This window comes from Arvicola amphibius, chromosome 10, assembly GCF_903992535.2.
Source record: "Arvicola amphibius chromosome 10, mArvAmp1.2, whole genome shotgun sequence".
Classification (NCBI taxonomy): Eukaryota; Metazoa; Chordata; class Mammalia; order Rodentia; family Cricetidae; genus Arvicola; species Arvicola amphibius.
Window position 1 is genome coordinate 35,492,042 of NC_052056.1, and position 23,521 is coordinate 35,515,562.

At 36.3% G+C, this 23,521-nt stretch overlaps 1 protein-coding gene across 1 annotated transcript in view; it reads left to right on the plus strand.

Annotated features, from left to right (window-relative positions):
• The window catches only part of Epha6 (EPH receptor A6), a 917,349-nt gene that overhangs the window by 577,125 nt on the left and 316,703 nt on the right, over positions 1-23,521 (plus strand). The window lies entirely within an intron of this gene.

The window sequence follows — 23,521 nt, forward strand, 5'->3', positions numbered from 1 at the left end:
AAATGGAACCCTAAAAAGGCATTCTTGTATGCCAGTCATTCCAGTAGTATTTTTTGAACACTAGCAACATAAAATGATTGCAAACAGCTATTTAAATGAATCTTTAAAATGAAAATGATATAAAATATCCATGATCATTTTTATCAACTTTAGGTGATCTAGCTATTTTGGTGAGATAGAATACAATTAAAAAATGGATTGTAAGGCACTGGTAACATTGCAAATGGTGTGACCTCTTTATATGGAAATTCTGTTGAAGTAATTACAAGTTTTTTAATTAAGCTGTAACAAAATAGCTAGCCACAAAAATTTAAATGCATTTTTACTTAGCATTTGCAAACAGAAAATACAGTTTTCAAACAAATTTAATTTCCAAGGCAGAATCTATAAGATACCTGAGAATGAATCCACAATATTTTTAACTCAAGGAAAATTATCTAAAAATGCTTAAAACAAAAATAAAATTTGTCCAATAAAGAGTTAATATACATGGATGAAAAGGAAAGTTACTTACAGAGGTAAGATTTCTCCTAATCAACATGTCATCTTAATAAAATTCTGATAAAAAATATAATAGGTAAGGTTTGTGGAAAGTAACATTATCACAGAAAGAGAAAGTTAATTGTAACAAAGAACCCAGAGACAGACCAACTCAGAAGTAGATGTGAGCATGGAAGGAAGTGGCTTTAGATGAGTAGAGAACTTACAATCTGGGCTGAACAATTTATTCTGCAAGTGAAAAAAAAGAAAAAGAAATTGCACAATGACTTCCTACAGTTTACATAAATTAAACATAATGATATAAGAACAGAAATGTTATACAGAAAACTTTAATGATTTTTAAAGAATAGAGAACTTAAAAAAATAGGAAAAATCTGTAGAATAGTCTCTTAGTTTGTCAAAGATATTGGAAGGATTCTACTATTGAAATTCAAATATTACTGTAAAAGGGAGATGATAGTGTTAAGGTCATTTTAAGAGCTTACCAAGGCCAGCTAGACTGGGACTGAAAAAGCATGGGATAAAACTGGACTCCCTGAACATGGCGGACAATGAGGGCTGCTGAGAGGCCAAGGACAATGGCACTGGGTTTTGATCCTACTGCATGTACTGGCTTTGGAGGGGCGGCTAGCCTGTTTGGATGCTCACCTTCCTAGACCTGGATGGAGGGGGGAGGACCGTGGACTTCCCATAGGGCAGGGAATCCTTACTGCTCTTTGGACTGGAGAGGGAGGAGGAGGAGTGTGGGGGGAGAGGGAGGAAAATGGGAAGCGGGGAGGAGGCAGGGAGGAGGCAGAAATTTGTAATAAAAAATAAATAAAAAATACCTTCTTCCAAAATATCTATCAAGTTTGAAAAAAGGTAAGATAACATCCAAGAGCATCACCATGTACAACACCATACTACTTAGTAGAGGAAAAAAATTCAAGTTTATATAATCAGAAAAGTAAGCAAATAAACTAAATATTGAATGTAAATAATGTATATTACTTAAAGAACAACAGACATTGTCAAACAATGATAAACTTTAGAAACATAACGAAGTTCCAGAAAACTACAAATAGTAGATTACCTCTCAAAAGTTTAAATACATGCAAAGTAAATAATGCAATATTTGTGGCTCCATTCAGATATGGTAACACCTGTTTACATAGGCTATGTCAATATAGTCATGAAATTCAATGTAGTAAAATCTCTATGAAAGAAGCAGGGGAAGCATTGCGAAGACACAGAAATAACCCAGGTTACCAGTGCATATAGTGTTAGTTTACATCACTCAGTTTTCAGAAGTTTTATTTATATAACATATGTTAAGCTATCGTCCACCAAGTGTGTACTGCAGAGTGAGCCTTGGTAGGTAATGACACTCAGTGTAGATTTATGTGATCAATCAGTTTGGCAAAGCAGTGTATAGCTTTCCACCTTTAGCTCTGAGAAACATATAGATGCCTTTAAGGCTCAGGAACAATCCTATAGCAAGTAGCTTACTTCGCATTATTTGACCTTGTATTTTCAAAGCCTATGCGACTTAGGGGACAGGTATGAAACTGTTCTCTATTCAAGAAAGAACTTTCTGGAAATGAAGCCCCCATGGGCCAGAACTAGACCTTTCTAAGGGAATACAGGATGCCTGCCTCGCCCCCAATTTCTGGGCCAAATCTTTCAAAGTTGCCCTTCAGAGGTCTGTTCTCTCAGCCCTGCTTCCTTACCCTCTTTTCATGGATCCCAGGAGTGTACTGCATTCTGCAAGATGCTTGTCTTCTCATCTCCTCTGGCTTACTCAGGTGTCTCCTTCCACACAATCCCCACTTTTAACACGGTTTTTCCCCCACTCTCCGCCCCAATTCTCAACATGAAAGACCATAAAAATGTTTTTAATCAGTATGTTATATAACCCTTGCAAAAACCAGTCTATGGAAAACTCCTCAGCAAATGAACTTTAATACTAACTTTATTGCTGAAAAGTGAACAAATTCTAAAAACCTAAATACACACACACACACATACACACACACACACACATATCCTTCATACTTTTATCAGCAGAAAAATATCATTTAAAATTATGCATGTCTCTTATTTTTCTGAATGCTTTGATTTTACTTTCATAATGACTATGGAAGAAATTATCTTCAAAACTGAAATAAATCACTCTATATAGATTTTTGTTAAATAACTTTGGTATTCAAATACATTTCTTTAAATTGAAGTAAAGATTTAAGCAACAATCAAATAGAAGAAAAAACTAAAAGAGGATAATTGGGTTCTGGTTTTATTAATTTTAAGATATTATGGATTTATATCTAACTCAAACTAAAAGGTCTAAATGTGGGATTCTTATTATCCAAACTGATAAAAAAAAAAAGGAACAACAAAATGGATATTTTAATTGGTTTGGCATTACTATAGTACAACACTTGAAGTACATTAAGTTATAAAGTAAAGGGGTTGCCTAGATTATAGTTGCAGAAGGTACTAAACTATCCAAAAAGAAGCAGCCCCAAAGCTTTGGATTTCTGGTGAAGGACATGGGTCAGAGAAAACTGCTCAAATCAAGTGTAAGGAAGGAGGGAGAAAAAGACACAGAGTAACTCTCTCTCTCTCTCTCTCTCTCTCTCTCTCTCTCTCTCTCTCTCTCTCTCTCTCTCTCACACACACACACACACACACACACACACACACGGAGCGGGGAAGAGAAAGAGAGAGAAAGACAGACAGACAGACAGACAGACAGACAGACAGAGAGGAGGGTACTCTCAGGTCACACAGTCCATTTAAATGACAGATCTCAATGACCTAAAATCCTCTCAATATAGCTAATCATTTGAAGTACGATAACATCTTTGAAGAAAGATAACATCTAATCCTACTGCCTAGGGATTTCAATATAATGGGTCTAAGCCATTATACAAACTTGGGGTGTATACTTATATTAATCATAGCAGATAGAATAGATTTATCTCACTATATGTACAAAAAACCCCTCTATCTCTAACAAATAATACATGATGAGAAACATTTTATGTGTCCTCACTACTTAAATTCTAAAGAAAATTTAAATAAATTAATAAAAGCTTGAGAGATGGCCCTGTTGGTAAAGTATTTGCTGTGCAATCATAAGAGCTGAGTTTGATCCCAGACCCACATTTAGAAACAGCCAGTTGTGGAAAGAATAGGAAGATTGCCAAACCTTGATTGCTGGCCTGCCTAGCCAATCGATGAACTCTAGGTTCAGGAATCGAACTTGTTCTCAAATGAAAAGTGGTTGACTGAAACACTCAGTACCATCCTCTTTTCCAAACACACACACACAGAAAGAAAGAGAGAGAGAGAGAGAGAGAGAGAGAGAGAGAGAGAGAGAGAGAGAGAGAGAGAGAGAGAGAGAGAGAGAGAGAGAGAGAGAGAGGAGAGAGGAAGGGAGGGAGGGAGGGAGGGAGGTAGGGAGGGAGGGAAGGAGGGAGGGAGGGAGGAAGAGCAGCAGGCATACACACTTGCAGTACACATACATTTTTTAACTTAATAAGTATTCCAACAATGAAAGAAAACACTCTACTACTCTTCTAAACCAGTAAACCCATTCTTTTATTTTTATTGACATATTTGGAGGTGATAGAAAGAAAGATCAAGCACAATAATTTCTTCATAGTGAGCAGCTAGCATATCACATAACATAGCATGTCCTGAACATTCATTCAGTTGTTGGGAGAAGTAGGTTGACCGAACTACTAGTGAAAGACCCTCAGGACCCCCTCAGAACCTGCAGCTTGCCTGTTCTCATGAGAACATCCCGTATACTTAGGAGAACAGGATATCTGTGGTGGGCACATGTGCCAAACTTAGAATGGCAGCAGTTCACAACAGGAACAGTCTGTCTCCTTGAGTAATATAACAAAACCATATGGGGAAGGTCAGGCCCAGAATGAAACACCTGGGAAATGGAATGAACAAACAACTTTATCCTTACAATAAACATTGTCGCTGCCTGATCTGTTTAAAATAACCAATGATCTTTATGCCGATTACGTAATCAATTTCCCTATAAAATCTTGCGGGAAATTTGCTCGGTGTGCTCAGTCTCCCCGGATATCAAAATAAAACCTCTTGCTGTGGCATCTGCTGGACTGGTTAATTGAGTCGTGGGGCTTCTCCCCCTTGGGCTGCACCCAAGAGGCTGAGGGTCTTACACTAGACGGAAAACACAAGGGCTAATTACTATAACTTTTCTGTAATCAGCCCTACACCATGGGACTTTTCAAAAAATAAATTAAAGAAATGTTACAATTTATTTTCAAGTACTTACTACTAAAACATATTTAGCCTCAAAATTATAATCTGAATTTTATTCAGAAGAGTCAAAGAATCCTTTTGGATGAGCATATTTATATTAAGAAAACTAAATTTATTACTTTAATGATATAAAGCATCCATATCTGATACTCTTGGAAATCCAGTTGTCTTAATGGTTTCAAAAGTGTCCTTCCTCAGTACTCCTGCAAGGGAGGCTGCATTAACAGCCTATTATTATGTACTCCTTACGGAGCTGTTAATAGCTTTACAGCCTTTCAAAGAATACACCTGCTGCTCATAAAAACATTTATGTTGCTAAAGAATTTGGCTGTGTTTTAATATCATGTATTTGCAGTGACCTTGTAGAATGCATGCTGATCTGAGATTTTAGGGAAAAGAAAAACAAGAATAAAAGACATCTATCCATTTATGTGAACATGTAAGTGGAAAATTCAAAAGCTGCACAATTATTATAAGGATTCTAATACTTCAAAAGTTATTTTTTAATCATTGGTTTTAACCATCTTCGTAGTTACACTTTTTGAGGTAACCTAGATTTTCATTCTTCACTTTTTGTTGTCCTGATTTACCTATATTTTTAAAGTTAATTCTCATATATATTTACATTGGTAAGAAAGTGGTTACTATCAGATATACCAACATTTCTTCAGGGAAAAAGTAAGAATTTTAATATTTGGATTTTTCATATTTAACTCAGAGAAACTCACAGATGTATAATTAGAAAACATAAAAATTTTTCTAAAGAAGCGTTCTGCAGTTTTTCATGGCTGGATGGAATCTAAATTGGTTTTGGCTAAGTTTCAGTTGGCAAAGACAAGAGTTCCCAGAACCTGCATTTGATCCTTTTCACACAAGGACATTTAAATAAGGCAATCAAAGCAATCACATGTCCCTTGTTGCTTGTGATTTTTGTGGATAAATACAGCAGGTGAATGAATTAAGTATTTCTGTCCCCTCTAATTTAGGAAAGTCTGAATGTCCAGAGATACAAAACCTCCTCCTGCACACAACACCTAGATCATTTCCTAGTTGGTGAATGATGCATGATGATAGTTTTTATTTTAGCATATTCAATAAATTCATATTTTAAAGGCCATTATGAATCCAAAGTCATAATAAAGGCTTATAATCTTGGAGACCAAGAGGCTAAAACGGGAGATTACTAGTTTGAGACCAGCTTTAGCTCCAAAGAAAACTATGTCTAAAATTAAATAGCAAATTTAAAATACACCATTCATACCATCTAAAAACTTCAATTGTTTCTTAGCACAGAAATCGACGTCATTTTAGCTGCACATGTTCATCATGATAGCTGTCAGAAAAACAGTCCTCAGCTCCTGACATACGGACTATCCAAGGAATATATGTATTACTGAAGACTGCATTCATAATCATCAAGTGCTCTTGTCCATAGGTAAAGCTTATTGGCCTGAAACCAAAATAACTGACTTCTAAAGAGATTCTACCATTTGAAGCAATCTCTTAATATTGAAATTCTACCTACAAATAGATATTATAGATAGAGATTCAAGTCTCTGTGGTTCTCAGAGAACAATTTACTAAGTGCTTAATGCAGTCCCATCAACTAACTCAAATTTAACTTCTATACAACAAAAGTTTCCATTATCAATACAGATGTTTCATTAGTGGCAGCAAGGATAATCCCATTTAGAACCACGTCAGATGCACTATGGTTCGATACATCTCAGTATTGTGAGACTGTTGAAGACAAAGATTTATACACATTTTTTATCAGGATACACATTGGCTCAATCATAAGAAATCATGCTTAAATCACAGAAAGAGAGCTCTCCATTAGTTAAAAAGACCACCTCTTCTGTTGGCAAACATATAAGGTTCTATTTGAAACTCTCACAAAATTAAAAATCTCATGAGACATGTCATCTCTTCATTTGTGGCATATGGATCCTATTACACTCCAATGGGACAGAAGTGAAACAAAAGGAGAATGAAGAATATGATTTGGTTTGTTACATCCTGTTTGGTATCATAGATGAACATAAAAAACTAAAAATATAATTGTATAGGAGATGTAACAGTTTTATTCTTCCTCATGAATCTGTTGCCTACTAAGGTTAAAACAAAACAAAACAAAAAAAGAAATAGTAAAGCAAAGTTCCTGCAGCGTCTTAGCTACAAGTCTTTAATGACAGCTGGAAATCACATGAAATAGTAACAAAATATATTTGATTTCAGATTTTGTAGCACCAAGTACATTCAAGGTCATAGGTAAGGGTGTGACCTTTTTCTGTATAGAAAATATATCCAATTGTTTTCTTGCATCTTTGTGCTCACCCACATATTGAGAAAAGAGTAATGTGAGATACAGCACATTTAGTATATAAAATTTCTTAGCCAGGCGGTAGTGGTGCACACCTTTAATCCCAGCACTTGGGAGGCAGAGTCAGGCAGATCTCTGTGAGTTTGAGACCTGCCTGGTCTACAAGAGCTAGTTCCAGGACAGGTTCCAAAGCTACACAGGGAGAAACCCTGTCTCCAAAATCCAAAAAAACAAAAATAAAAATGTTTATAAAGTTTCTTAGTGGCATTTGGCTTTTTATATATCATTTGATATTAAAAACAAGGTCAGATAATAATGATAATTTAGAATCTTGAGATCCTAAGATCAGGAGTTCAAATGAAGCTAACATTCCAGGTCAACCAGCAGGACCTTCTGGGTGACACTGACAGTTAATAAGAGCACTCAGTACCTTGGTCAGTCACATCATCTGCAAGACCTGCTTCATCCAGGAGGTGTGAGGATTTTCTATTGCAACTGTTCCTTGCCTTCAGCACAGAAAGCAGGATGGAAGTTTTAAAACTAAACACATGCTCTGTTTATGCTTTTGAGTGATTTTTTTATGACTAATCTAGTTTGTCATTTCAGGCTAAAATGTCATCAAATCTTCCAAACAATCCAGTAATTCCTGTGCTTAAACTGATTACTTTTATAGTGTCGAGACAAAATATTCTTTTTTAAATTTATTATTATTATTATTAAAAATTTCTACCTCCTCCCCACCTCCCATTTCTCTCTCCCTCCCCCATTACCCCCTCCTTCCTCTCCATTCCAAGGAGCAGTCATGGTTCCCTGCCCTACTGGAAGTCCAAGGTCCTCTCCCCTCCATCCAAGTACAGGAAGGTGCTCATCTAAACAGACTAGGCTTCCCCAAAGCCAGTACGTGCAGTAGGATCAAAACCCAGTGCCATTGTCCTTGACTTCTCAGTCAGCCCTCCATGTAAGCCACGTTCAGAGAGTCCAGTTTGATCACATGCTTTTTTAGTCCCAGTCGAGCTGCCTTGGTGAGCTCCCATTAGATCAGCCCCACCGTCTAAGTGGGTGGGCGCACCACTCACGGTCCTGACTTCTTTGCTCATGTTCTCCCTCCTTCAGCTCCTCATTTGAGCCTTGGGAGCTCAGGCCAGTGCTCAATTGTGGGTCTCTGTCTCTATCTCCATCCATCGGCAGATGAAGCTTCTATGGTGATATGCAAGATATTCATCAGTATGGCTACAGGAAAGGGCCATTTCAGGCTCCCTCTCCTCAGCTGCACAAGGAACTAGCTGGGGACATCATTATGGATACCTGGGAAACCCCCTAGAGTGAAGTCTCTTGCTAACCCTAAAATGGCTCCCTTAATTAAGATATCTTCTTCCCTGTGCTCCCATCCACCCTTCCTCCATCCCAACCATCCCATCCCACAGGGTATCCCCATTCTCCCCTCCTCACTTTTCTCTCCCGTTCTCCCCATCTCCTCTTATCCCCGCCCAACTCCCACCAACAAGATCCCAATTTTTGCCTGGCAATCTAGTCTACTTCCAATATCCAGGAGGATAACTATATGCTTTTCTTTGGGTTCACCTTATTTAGCTTCTGAAGGATCACGAATTATAGGCTCACTGACCTTTATTCATGTCTAGAATCCACTTATGAGTGAGTACATACCAAATACATCTTTTGGGGTCTGGGTTACCTCACTCAGGATAATGTTTTCTATTTTCACCCATTTGCATGCAAAGTTCAAGATGTCATTGTTTTTTACCGCTGAGTAGTACTCTAATGTGTATATATTACACACTTTCTTTATCCATTCTTCCATTGAAGGGCATCTAGGTTGTTTCCAGGTTCTGGCTATTACAAATAATGCTGCTATGAACATAGTTGAACAAATGCTTTAGTAGTATGATAGGGCATCTCTTGGGTATATTCCCAAGAGTGGTATTGCTGAATCCTGGGGTAGGCTGATCCTGAATTTCCTGAGAAACCCACACACTAATTTCCAAAGTGGTTGCACAAGTTTGCATTCCCACCTGCAGTGGATGAGTGTACCCCTTACTCCACATTCTCTCCAGCAAAGGCTGTCATTGGTGTTTTTGATTTTAGCCAATCTGACAGGTGTAATATGGTATCTCAAAGTTGTTATGATTTACATTTCCCTGATAGCTAAGAAGGTTGAGCATGACCTTAAGTGTCTTTTGGCCATTTGAACTTCTTCAGTTGAGAATTCTCTGTTCAGTTCAGTGCCCCATTTTTAATTAGGTTAATAAGCATTTTAAAGTCTAGTTTCTTGAGTTCTTTATATATTTTGGAGATCAGACCTTTGTCTGTTGTGGGGTTGGTGAAGATCTTCTCCAAATCAGTAGGTTGCCTTTTTGTCTTAATGACAGTGTTCTTTGCTTTACAGAAGCTTCTCAGTTTCAGGAGGTCCCATTTATTCAATGTTGCCCTTAATGTCTGTGCTGCTGGGGTTATACGTAGGAAGTGGTCTCCTGTGCCCATGTGTTGTAGAGTACTTCCCACTTTCTCTTCTATCAGGGTCAGTGTGTTCAGATTGATATTGAGGTCTTTAATCCATTTGGACTTGAGTTTTGTACATGGTGATAGATATGGATCTATTTTCATTCTTCTACAGGTTGACATCCAGTTGTGCCAGCACCATTTGTTGAAGATGCTTTCTTTCTTCCATTGTATACTTTTAGCTCCCTTTTTGAAAATCAGGTGTTCATAGGTTTGTGGGTTAATATCTGGGTCTTCTATTTGATTCCATAGTTCGACTTCTCTGTTTTTATGCCAATACCAAGCTGTTTTCAATACTGTAGCTCTGTAATAGAGTTTGAAGTCAGGGATGGTAATGCCTCCAGAAGTTCCTTTATTGTATAAGATTGTTTTGGCTATCCTGGGTTTTTGTTTTTCCATATAAAATTAATTACTGTTCTCTCAAGGTCTGTGAAGAATTTTGATGGGGATTGCATTGAATCTATAGATTGATTTTGGTAGAATTGCCAATTTTACTATGTTGATCCTCTCAATCCAAGAGCAAAGGAGATCCTTCCATTTTCTGGTGTACTCCTCAATTTCTTTCTTCAAAGGCTTAAAGTTCTTGTCAAATAGATCTTTCACTTCCTTGGTTAGAGTTACCCCAAGATAATTTATGCTATTTGTGGCTATCATCAAAAGTGATGCTTCTCTGATTTCCCTCTCTGCTTCTTTATCCTTTCTATATAGCAGGGCAACTGATTTTTTTGGAGTTGATCTTATATCCTGCCACATTACTAAAGGTGTTTATCAGCTGTAGGAGTTCTTTGGTAGAGTTTTTGGGGTCGCTTATGTACACTATCATATCATCTGCAAATAACGAAAATTTAACTTCTTCCTTTCCAATTTGAATTACCTTGATCTCCTTATGCTTTCTTACTGCTATTACAAGAATTTCAAGCACTATATTGAAGAAATATGGAGAGATGGACAGCCTTGTCATGTTCCTGATTTTAGTGGAATGGCTGTGAGTTTCTCTCCATTTAATTTGATGTTAGCTGTCAGCTTGCTGTAAATAGCTTTTATTATATATTTATATGAACCTTGTATCCCTAATCTCTCCAAGACCTTTATCATAAAGGGGTGTTGAATTTTGTCAAATGCTTTTTCAGCATCTAATGAAATAATCATATATTTTTTCTTTCAGTTTATTTATATGATGGATTACATGGATAGATTTTCATATATTGAACCAGCCCTACATTTCTGGGATGAAGCCTACTTGATCATAATAGATAATTTTTCTAATGTGCTCTTGGATTCGGTTTACCAGTATTTTATTGAGAATTTTTACATAGATGTTCATTAGTGAGATTGGCCTGTAATTCTCTTTCTTGGTTGAGTCTTTGTGTGGCTTTGGTATCAGGGTAACTGTGGCTTCATAAAAGGAATTTAGCAATGACTCTTCTGTTTCTATATTATGAAATACATTAAGGAGTATAGGTATTAGCTCTTCTTGGAAGTTCTGGTAGAATTCTGCATTGAAACCATCTGGTCCTGGGCTTTTTTTGGTAGAGAGGTTTTTGATAACAGCTTGTAATTCTTCACGACTAACAGATCTATTTAGATTATTCACCTGGTCTTGGTTCAACTTTGGTATATGGTACTTATCTAAAAAATGTCCATTTCTTTTACATTTTCCAATTTTGTGGCAAACAGGCTTTTGTAGTAAGATCTAATGATTCTCTGAATTTCCTCTGTGTCTGTGGTTATGTCCCCCTTTTCATTTCTGATCTTATTAATTTGCATGCTCTCTCTCTGCCATTTGATTAGTTTGGATAGGGGTTTGTCAATCTTGTTGATTTTCTCCAAGAACCAGCTTTTTGTTTCATTGAATCTTTGGATTGTTTTCTGTGTTTCTATTTTGTTGATTTCAGCCTTCAGTTTAATTATTTCCAGTCTTCTACTTCTCCTGGGTGAGTCTGCTTCTTTTTTTTTTTCTAGAGCTTTCAGATGTGCTGTTAAGTCTCCAATGTGTGGTTTCTCTGTTTTCTTTAAGTGGTCACTTAGTGCTATGAACTTTCCTCTTAGCACTGCTTTCATAGTGTCCCATAGGTTTGAGTATGTTGTGTCTTTGTTTTCATTAAATTCAAGAAAGTCTTTAATTTCTTTCTTTATTTCTTCCTTGACCCAGCTGTGATTCAGTAGTTGACAGTTCAGTTTCCATAAGTTTGTAGACTTTCTGGGGGTAGCATTGTTGTTGAATTATAGCTTTAATCCATGATGATCCAACAAGACACAGGTGGTTACTAATATTTTTTGTATCTGTAGAAGTTTGCTTTGTTACCGAGTATGTGGTTAATTTTCGAGAAGGTTCCATGAGCTGCAGAGAAGAAGGTATAGTCTTTCCTATTTGGGTGGAATGTTCTATAGATGTCTGTTAAGTCCATTTGTTTCATTACCTCCATTAATTCTTTTATTTCTCTGTTAGGTTTCTGTCTGATTGACCAGTCCTTTGGTGAGAGAGAAGTGATGAAGTCTCCTACTATTAGTGTGTGTGGTTTGATGACTGCCTTGAACTCTAGACGTGTTTCTTTTACATAAGTGGGAGCTTTTATATTAGGGGCATGGATATTCAGGATTGAGACTTTATCCTGATGACTTATTCCTGTTATGAGTATAAAATGTCCATCTCCACCTCTTCTCATTGATTTTAGTTTGATGTCAATTTTGTTAGAAATTAGTATGGCCACACCTGCTTGTTTCTTAGGTTTATTTGCTTGAAAAACCTTTTCCCAACCCTTTACTCTGAGTAGATGTCTGTCTTTGTCATTGAGGTGTGTTTCCTGTAAACAGCAGAATGTTGGATCCTGTTTTCGTATCCAATCTCTTACCCTGTGCCTTTTTATAGGTGAATTGAGTCCATTGATATTAAGTGATATTAATGACAGGTGGTTGTTGACTTTGGTTATTTTTTTACTTTTTTGGGGGGGTAGTAGAGTTTGTGTGTTTCCCTTTTTTGAGTTGTGCTTGTGAAGGGTTGCTAGATGTCTGTATTATTGTAGGAAGTATTGGCAATGTTGGATTCCTTGGGTTGTGATTTTCCTTCTGTTGCTTTCTGTAAGGCTGGATTTGTGGCTATGTATTGTTTAAATTTGTTTTTATCCTGGAGTATTTTGTTTTCTCTATTGATAGTGAATGATAGCATCACTGGGTATAGTAGTTTGGGCTTGCATCCATGATCTCTTAGTTTCTGCAGTACCTCTATCCAGGACCTCTGGCTTTCATGGTTTCCATAGAGAAGTCCAGTTTAAGTCTGAAAGGTTTACCTTTATAAGTTATCTGACTTTTTCCTTAGCAGCTCTTAATATTATTTCTTTAATCTGTATGTTTTGTGTTTTGATTATTATATAGCGAGGGGATGTTTTTTTGATCCAGTCTATTTGGTGTTCTGTATGCTTCTTGAACCTTCATAAGAATATCTTTTTTTAGGTTGGGAAAGTTTTCTTCTATAATTTTGTTGAATATATTTTCTGGGCCTTCAAGCTGTAATTCTTCTCCTTCTTCTACCCCTATTATTCTTAGGTTTGGTCTTTTTATTGTGTCCCAGATTTTCTGAATGTTTTGTGATAAGAATTTGTTGGATTTGCTGTTTTCTTTGATGAGTGCGTTTATTTTCTCTATGGTATCTTGAGAATCTGAGATTCTTTCTTCTATCTCTTGTATTCTATTGGTTATGCTTGTTTCTGTAGTCTCTGTTCGTTTACCTAGATTTTCCATATCCAGCCGGCCCTCAGTTTGTATTTTCTTCATTTCCTCCATTTCAGTTTTCAATTCTTGAACTGTTTCCATTACCTTTCTTGGTTTCCCAGGGTATCATTTACAGATTTACTCATTTCTTTGTACTTTTTGTTATACTTCTAATCCATTTGTTTAAGGGAGTTTTTCATATCCAGTTTAAGGGACTCTATCGCTTTCATAATGTCAATTTTTTCCACTTCTTCTGGATTAGGGTTTTCAAGTCCTTCTGTTGTAAGATCGCTGGGTTCTGGTGTTTTCATGTTGTTTTTTAGAATGTTAGAGGAATTCTTACCTTGGCGCCTGCCCATCTCTTCCTTCAAATGCTCTCCGATAGTTCTTCTAGTACAGGATTAGGGCCCCTTGTTGGCCAGGGACCCCTTCGATGAATCTTCTGTTACAGAATAAGGGCTCCTTGCTGGGCAGGTACCTCACAGACAAAAGGCCTAGCTTGCCACTGGCAAGCTGAGTGAAACAAAGGAACTCCTGCCACTCACCACTGGGTCCCAGCCCCAATATGGGCTGAGCTTGAGGGTCTTGTGACCCCGAAGGAGTGGAGGGGTGCCTTAGGAAAGCTGGGATGGGATAGGAAGAAAAGGGCTGTAGCTGCGGGGAGAAGCTCCTGCAAAATGACCAGAAAGATTACGGGGTCGAGGAATGTCTGTCCTCTGTGACCGAGACAAAATATTCTGAATGAATGTAGAGATTTATAAAATGTGTGTGATCACTGGATTCTGTCACAACAGAGTCAGGTACTATGAAATGTTAATACTTACATAATATAGTTTTCTACTACTATGCATTAAGATACCCCAATATACAGTTACTTAAGTTTATAATTCATAGGTCATAATTCATAATATGTCTCTTGGAATAGTGAGTCAATGATTTGGGTAGGAAATAGTGGGGAAAGCTGATCTCTGCTCTAAAATCTAGGACTTCAGCCCAGATGCTAGAAAATTCTCTAGGATAGGGGTGGGGCAAGATGGCTCAGCAGGCAAAGGCACCAGACACCAAGAGGTGATGCCAAGGCTCACTTCAGTCCTTGAGTCCACATCATGGAAAGAGAGGGCAGAACCCTTCGATTTTTCCTCAACATACTCACTCTGTCGCATGTCCATCCACACACTATGTCTCCCTATCTATCATCCATCTTTGTCTGTCTATCTATCTATCTATCTATCATCTATCTATCTATCTATCTATCTATCTGTCTTTTTCTATCACCTATCTATCTTTCTATCACCTATCTTTCTATTTTCTTTCTTTCTTTCTATTGTCTCTATCTCTCCCTTCTCCATCTCTGAAGAGATGGCTCAGTGAATAAATCACTTGCCACATACAGAAGACAACTAGAGATCAGATCCCCAGAACTAAAGAGGTGGGTGGACATGGTAGCCCACTTGTAATCCCAGACATAGAAGTCAGCATAAACAGGTAACCCTGAAACAAGCTTCCCAGTGATGAAGAAAGACTACTGGTATAAACCTCAGGCTTCCCTCTGAATGCCCCCACATCAGACACATGTACAGTAAATAAATAATGCTTAAAAACTCTCATGCTTGCATCTCCATTTAAATGAATTTCTGCGTTCTTTTCTCATGTAAAAAGTATGTCACATGACAACATATTTTGTAACTGATTTAGAAAACTGTGATGGTTTGTATTTACAAATCTAACTGTCATTCAATGGAAATTCTTTATTGAAGTATTTCTCATATTTCACTGTAACTCTAGCCCATTCTGATACAGTCATATCCACTTTTATCTTACTTTAATTCTTCCAGAAATAGCAACCTAAATATACTTAAAGCCAGTCTTGTACCATTGTGATTATTTAATTTTCATTGTTATTTTCTGTTATCTTGCATTGATTATTTCTATCCTATCAACACTGATATCACAGAGATGCTCTTTTTTTAAGATTTATTTATTATGTATACAACATTCTGCCTTGACGTATGCCTGCATGCCAGAGGAGGGCGCAAGATCTCAGTACAGATGGTTGTGATCCACCATGTGGTTGCTGGGAATCGAACTCAGGACCTCTGGAAGAGCAGCCAGTGCTCTTAACCTCTGAGCCATCTCTCCAGCCCAGAGCTGCTCTTTTTTACATATATTATTTCTCTAGTTTTGCATTTAAAAAAGTTTACATCCCATGGTTTGGTAGACTTATTGAAAGGATCATTCCATTCTGCCACATTTTTGCAATGATTTAACTTTGCAAATGTTCACTTTGACATTTGCTGTAACATTTATACTTGAGAAAATCCAGATATGCATGTTAATGTTTCTAAAGATGCTTGATGTATTTTTTCTCTCTTTGACACTTATTGCTAACTTATGCTAATTTTTAAAATAAAATTTTTATCTAACTTTTATGTAGCTATTTTACAATATGACCTCAACGACTACTGTCTGTAGGAATTCCCAAACTTTCAACATATTTAGTTAAAATTTAGTGTAATCTTCAAATTGGAATTTCTGCTTTCAAATAAAATCATTTCATTTATCTTCAGTAGTCTAATATATGTGAATTATTTAAATGTTTTGTTCCCTGACATTTCTAATCCTGCTTTTTTCTATCAGCACATTTATTCTTATCACCTACATTTTGATTTTCAAATGTTACCAAATAATTCAAATCTTTATAAATGAATGACCTCAATCATCCATAAAAATGGAGAAATTCCCAAAATCATCAATCCTACACAAATAACTATATGCAACTAGGAAAGTTGGGGAAGTAAGAGATGGTCTTCTCCAGGGAAGAACACACCAATTAGTTTTCCAGTGGCCAAATAGTACTGAAAACATACATGCAAGTAACATTTATGGACTGATCACGTTTTATTTAGGAATATATATATATATATACATATGTATACCATTTATTATTATGTATATGTATATTTTATGTATAATTTAAAGGAGAGCAGGAAGGCATACATGAGGGAAAAGAGATGGAAGAGATGGTTGTAATTGTATTACAATATCAATAAGTATATAAATCAATAAAAGAATAAGTTTATCCATAATACACACTTAATAAAATAAATAATTTTGCAGTGAAGGAACTTTTCTCTATGAACAAGTATGTGTGCAGATTAAAACATTTTATTTTACTTACATATCTTCATAATTATGTATAATATAGGACAGAAGAAAAATCATTATCTCATCAGTTTGGAAGCTAACACCAAGACCAGTGGGAAATTTAAACTGAGTATTTTTTTTTTCAAACGATCTCTTCTCATTTTACATATTAACCCCAGTTTCCTCTCCCTCCCCTTTTCCCGCTCTGCCTATCTTCCACGCACCCCAGCTCCATCCACTCCTCAGAAAGAGTAAGGCTTCCCATGGGGAGTCATCAAAGTCTGGCACATCACTTTGAGACAGGACCAAGGCTCTCCCTCCTATATCTAGGCTTAGCAAGGTATCCCTCCAAAGAGAATGAGCTCCAAAAAGCCTGTTCAAGCACTAGGGATAAATCCTGGTCCCACTGTCTTTGGCCCCACCGACTGCTCCAGCCACACAACTGTCACCCAAATTCAGAGGGCCTAGTTTTGGCCTATGCAAGTTACCCCAGTGTCAGTCTGGAGCGGTGAGCTCCCACTAGCTCCGGTCAGCTGTTTCTGTAGGTATCACCATCATGGTCTCGACTTCTTTGTTCATATTACTGCTCCTCTCTTTCATCAATGAGGCTCTGGAAGCTCGGTCCAGTGCTAGCTGTGGATTTCCGCATCTGCTTCCTTCAGAATGAAGGCTCCATGATGACAATTAAGTAGTCATCAATCTGAATACAGGAGAAGGCCAGTTCAGGTACCCTTTCCACTACTGCTTGGGGTCTTAGTTGGGGTCATCCTTGTGGCTAAGATGAGAGAAGGACAGACAGAGAAAGAGCAAGGAAAGAGATGTTTTGATTGAGGGAGTCATTATGGGTCTAGCAAGAAACCCGAAACTAGGGAAACCAGGACACTGTACAAATATTAAAAATATGTACTGAGATATTATGACACAAATAGTTGGGTTACTTATTTGTTTGTTTATTTGAGAAAGGGTCACTTTTTGTAGCACTGACTGCTCTGAAACTTGCTATATAGCCCACACTGGCCTTGAACTCAGAGATCTACCTGCTTCCACTGCTTCCCAAGTGCTGGGATTAAAGATGTATACAACCATATGTATTATAACTATTAATTTTTAAGTTTTGAGAGTAAAGTCCTAGATATTCATCACAATATTTCCAAAAGAACCAAATTGGCCACTTGATGACATATGAATGACTTTTTCATATTCTTGTTTATTTTTGAGATAGTATTTTAATTATAACATTTCTTCTTTTCCTTCCCCTGCTCCAAACTTTACTATATACCCTTTCCCCACTTTCCTTCAATTCATAGCTTCAGTTTTCTATAAATTATTTTATGCATATATCTATATATGCAATTTAAATCCAAATATTTATAAATAGAACCTATTGAATTCATATAATGTTACTTGCATGTACAGTTTCTGCTGCCCATTTGTCATTGGACAGCTAATTGGTGTGCTCTTCTCTGGGGAAGACCACATCTCATGCTCTTAGTATTACTTGACTGTGATGAAATATTAGTACAAAATTATATTCCTCATCTCTCATTTGGGTTACTGTCTGGGTCATAAAAAGCAGGTGGCAACTAGTTTTCATATATCAACCTACCAGAGGCATGGTTATCTGATGGAGGATTAATTCTGTCCAGACAAGTCTGTAGGACCATCAAATCTGAAAGCTGTTGCTCACTTTTGCTGAAGCAGCTTGGTGTCTCCCCAGTATCTACATTATGGGCACGTATCTATGAATAGTCAGGAGGATGAATTCTCATTTAGCTATATAATATTTTATATATATATATATATATATATATATATACATACATACATATATGTATACACACACACACACACATATATGGACTTGCTTCATAACTGGATCTATTTGTCCTACAAGGCTATGGAAATTTCAAAGTTTGCCTTGTTCTTTTATTTAATGGATGGCTTCCCCTACCTTTTGAGACCTCCAGTGGGAGAATTTAGTCACGTAGCCAGAAACCTTGGTTCCCACAGCCGTATCTCCGTTCTGTTCCGTGAGATACATTAGAAGACATCTCCCTACAATTAACTGTCTTTTGGCAGAACATAGAGTCAGAAAAGGAGTATTTCATATAGACTTTGGGACCTTCAAAGATAAAGGGATATCAAAGCTCAGAGAATTGCCTTTGTTTTGCGTATATATAAACTGAAAACTTTACAAAACAAGAGGAGAGCAGCAGAAGCTAAAAGAAACTGATATAAAAGTGTATGTAGTGGAGAGTTCATTTTGCTCTCAGATCCTTCTAAGTCCCACCATTTCTGTGAGCCTTCTTTCTGAATCCTGAGGGGACCCTGGGGCCAGCACTCAGAGGCTTCTGATAGGTGAACATTAGTTAATGACACTGAACTTTAAATTGCTACAATAACTTAATAATAATTTAAGCATTTAAAGGGAAATTAAAAATATGGAATAATTTCCTCACTCATACTTGGGTAAACTCTCATGACATCTAGCTCTATTCTATGCCTAGGATTCAGTTTGAAGCAGTGAAAATATAAATGCTTTTATAATGATTTGATTTTTGACTCACTGTTTACAAGTGCTCTTAAAATAAGAAAGCTATATTAGATATTTCCTGGGTTCTAAAATACCTTTTACACTTTTGCATTTCATGTTATTATTGCAGCAAGTTTAACTCCTTGTCTACAAATCCCAACTTCAAGTATGGAATGACTTTATTAGTCCATTCCTAGTGCTAGTATTTTATAGACATGCTATAATAATTTAACCATATCCCTAGCAGAAAAACTTATCAATTTTATTTAATCATATATGTATGTATGTATGTTTGTGTGTGTGTGTGTTCAACCAATTTTTAGTATCTGCTTTAAGACCAATAAGCCATTCCCTATTACTGAACAGTTAGTGTGCTGAGAAAGTATGTGCTTTCATTTTACATGAATCATGAAACACATTTGGAAGAAATATATGAAAAAAAGGACATGCATGCATTTCACAGTGATTTATGGTCTTCTATTTTTGATTACTGGGGGTAATCAAGAGTTGATTGTAGTAAATTACAGCTACCATACACTAAATGACATTTCTCAAGTGTAGCCAGAAAGTGCTTGTGTATTTAAAATAACTACAGTTTTCTTACTTGCGCATATTTTAAGATTTTTATCATAGAAGAAAAAGCATTTCAGTGCATTCTACTGACTTCCCAGGTGCAATTAACTGAATCCCTTTCCTCCCTGCCATTCCTTCCCCACAAACCTGCCCCCATTTTTCTTCAAGTCAGGAATAACTTCTTACACAATTTAAACAATGAGAGGAAAGGAAGCAGTCTTGCTGTCATTGCTGTTTGACAGCTATGAAATCCAACTGTGAATTTTGTTGATATAAAGATCAACATGCAGAATGCAAGGCAGAGTTTGATCTCTCAACCTACAAAACCAGGAAGTGGAAGTGTTTTTCTCTGGCTCTTGATTACAGGGCCAGTCAACCTAAAGAACAAACCTACAGTCCTTTTACCTTGATCTTATCTCTGAGACAGTGAACCAACACTTTCACCTTCTGCTGGGCTGTGGTAGATAGAGCACACATGGAACAGCTCAAATATCTACCACCAGAATTGCCCATTTCCACTTATATTACCATCCCAGAATATGGGATTCTCATGAAGGTGTCATTCTAGGACATTCCAATGAAAGAAAGTTTTACAATAAAATAGTTATAAAAAATCCCACATATCATAACCAGAGATCAGTAATAGAAAAAAGATAAGTTCACTTACAAAAAAAATTGATTTAATTTTTAGTTAAAATGTCATTAATTCCAACATTTTTGCTTAGAAGTGTAATGCTGCTGTATCCTGAACAAGTACTAACAGGTTAATTTTTACAGTAGGAATAAAATGATAGTTCACTAAAAGTTTAGAGATATTAGAAAGAAAAACATATAGCCAAATTAATACAGATAGTGTTTTTTATTAACATAATTGCAAGTAAGCACAAAAGAAAAAAAGTTAACTTCTTAACAAACAACTAAATCAGACACAGTTTTATTAACCACACAATTTAATGTGGTTCCAATAAATATGAAACTCTAAGTATGTTTCTGTTTTAATCACTACTGTGTATAATAATACTCAAGATTTTAATATTGTGAATTAAAAGAAAACTACAGATTGTTTTTTTTCTACAGCAAAATATTAAATATTTAAAAATATGGGTCTTTTTTCATTTTTGCCATATAGTTAACTATTTTGGGATCCTGTTTTGATAAATGACTTTTTTATTTGCTACTGCCTGTGTATACTAAAAATTGTATTTAGCTACCTAAATAAATATCTGTTAGCTAATTCTAAAGTTTTCCAAGTTGACTCTTTCTCAGTAAGAATGAAATGATAGTTTCCTATAGTTCAATGTTAGCAGTTTGTCATCCATCCTCTACACAAATTATTGGGCTTATTCTAGCAAATAACTAAGTCGTGATTTAGAAGGACATTTTCTATATGCTATATTGATTTATTTTGAGTCAAATAAGTTTCTTTTTCTTCAGAGAACTTTAAAAGATGAATAGATTAACACATAGGTCTAATCAAGGCAACTGACACAAGAACAGAAATGATCTTTTATAGCATCTACTTCTTTGTGATGATTCCCATTTGCCAGAGAAGCTACACATTCAGACTTCTCATTCACTCTGCTCATTTGGCTCTGTGCTATAAAAAGCTTAGAGATGGAATACACTCAGAGTCAATAGTTTTACCAGAGTTTTTGACATTCTAATTAAATCCAAGAAGAGACTGAAAAGTCAAGCAGTATGAGATATCTTAATATGTTTACAACATATTTGAGAATTTATATTAACTAGAGAAAGACAGCGTCAAAGATGTGATAGGAAATCACAAAGCATCTTTCAGGCAGGGTTGAGGAGCTCCTCCTGTCCCCAGGTGGTGCTCTTTTTGAAATGGTCCACTAAATAAAGTGGCTGGAGTCCTCGTGTAACTCTCCTTTGGAAAGTAATCATTGAACACAGTTTAAATCTAATACTCATGCCTTCTCGATTTGGAACCATGAGGGGTATCTTCCTCTTTTGAATAAGAATGTAATTTTTGCCGGGCGGTGGTGGAGCACGCCTTTAATCCCAGCACTCGGGAGGCAGAGGCAGGCGGATTTCTGTGAGTTCGAGACCAGCCTGGTCTACAAGGGCTAGCTCCAGGACAGGCTCTAAAACTGCAGAGAAACCCTGTCTCGAAAAAAATAAAAAAAAAAGAATGTAATTTTTTTCTGATATGTAGGTACCAATTCATGCAATAATATTCTTTCAAATTTTTATTATTTCAAACTTTATGTCACTAGACCATGTGATTCTTCATTTGTCTGAAAAAAAATGTCATGTTGTATATATGTGTGTGTGAGATAAGAAGACAGACAGACAGAAACAGAAAAACAGAGGAATACAGACATAGAAGAGACAAGTTTCATGGCAAGCTAAGCCATGCAAAACCGTCACTTTTAATTTTCTTATGTTTTGTCTAGCAATTTACAGGTTCATTCTTCTAATCAGTAAAAGAAGAGCTTTACCAAGAAAAAAAAACTAGGCATGAGCATAAATAGCAGTGAAATTGTCATCTCTACCTTATAGTTTTAAGTTACTGTGACTGAATGCTAATTAGTTACCAAACTATCTATGACAGAATTTTGAGCTTTTGAACAAATTCTTTTGTCAGGAAGAATATGAATTTTGCATGTTTCATGCAAAGTGAGGTGACTTCTTAATATTACCTACAAATTATTTACACAATAAATTAATAGAAAATAAAGGTAGCATATTTAGCTACATTAACTGAGGTAGAGAGTTTTGGATTAATTTTACCATAATATAAATTAGAAGTGAATATTATCATTTTTCTTGCTTCTGAAACCTGTGTTGAGGGCTAAAGAAAGTGTGTATAAACATCTTGACAGTTGTACAGCACTATATAAATCATGTTCCTACGAATACTGACAACCATCTTTTCTGTAACTCTGCAGAAAAAGCTGGTAGCATTATAGTTAATTATCCATCTAGCTAATCTAGCTAACTTAAATTTTACACTAAATTTTAATATTAAAAAGATGATGTCATTTAGAAGTATGATGAGATCCAAAGACTTGAAGAGAAATCAAAGTAGTTGGAGGAACACTGTCAGTGCTGACCTCTTGGATCTTAGAGCCCCAGAACCCTACAAATGTGAGAACTTCAAAGCATGCTGCAGGGTGAATGCATTTGAGAAGATGTAAACACATGCCTTGTAGAAGACCAAAGTCTTGCTAAGGAATGTTGCAGGAGCAAAGTCAACAACAAATCCGAAACTGTAGCAATCTAACCCAGAGCTCTTGCTGTCCACTGAGCTAGGGTATGTTACATTTGACTATCGGGAAATGTAGACAAAGTGACTGAGCACTGGAGTCTGTCTCCTCATTCAGTTACAGTTGTCAGTCACATGCTAAGTCAGGCTCCAGTAAGACTGTTCTTTTAGTTATCACAAAACATTGCTACCTACAAAGAAAAAGCTAAATTCATTATTTCAAAAATAGAAGGTTTGATATAACAATAAGTCTATATTCCCAATAAAGGCTTTATTCTCAGCACCTGGTAAGGTGCAATTTAAACTCTGGAATCTTCCTATGAGAAGACATTATAAATAAATGTTATAAGCTCTTAAGAATCATAAATTAATTTGCATTTATTAATGTATTGTATTCACACTATTTTTTCTGAACTTTCGTTCTATATAGTAGATACTATGTGTAGATTTTATTTGTGAAATGATACTCATAATACAATATTAATATTCATTGTTACTAAGTGTGTTTCCCCCAGAATTGATGCTATTATCTAAGCTCATCCAAGTAGAAGCTATAAACTGCTTTACTTACAACCAACATGCATTACTGCATGGCTGACAGTGCCTTGGGCAATGAGTATCCTGTGTACTGACCAGAGTTCAGTGTGCAATGCCATTGCCACCAAGGGAGATGAATTCTTAGGTATAGACTGTATAAATTCTGTAC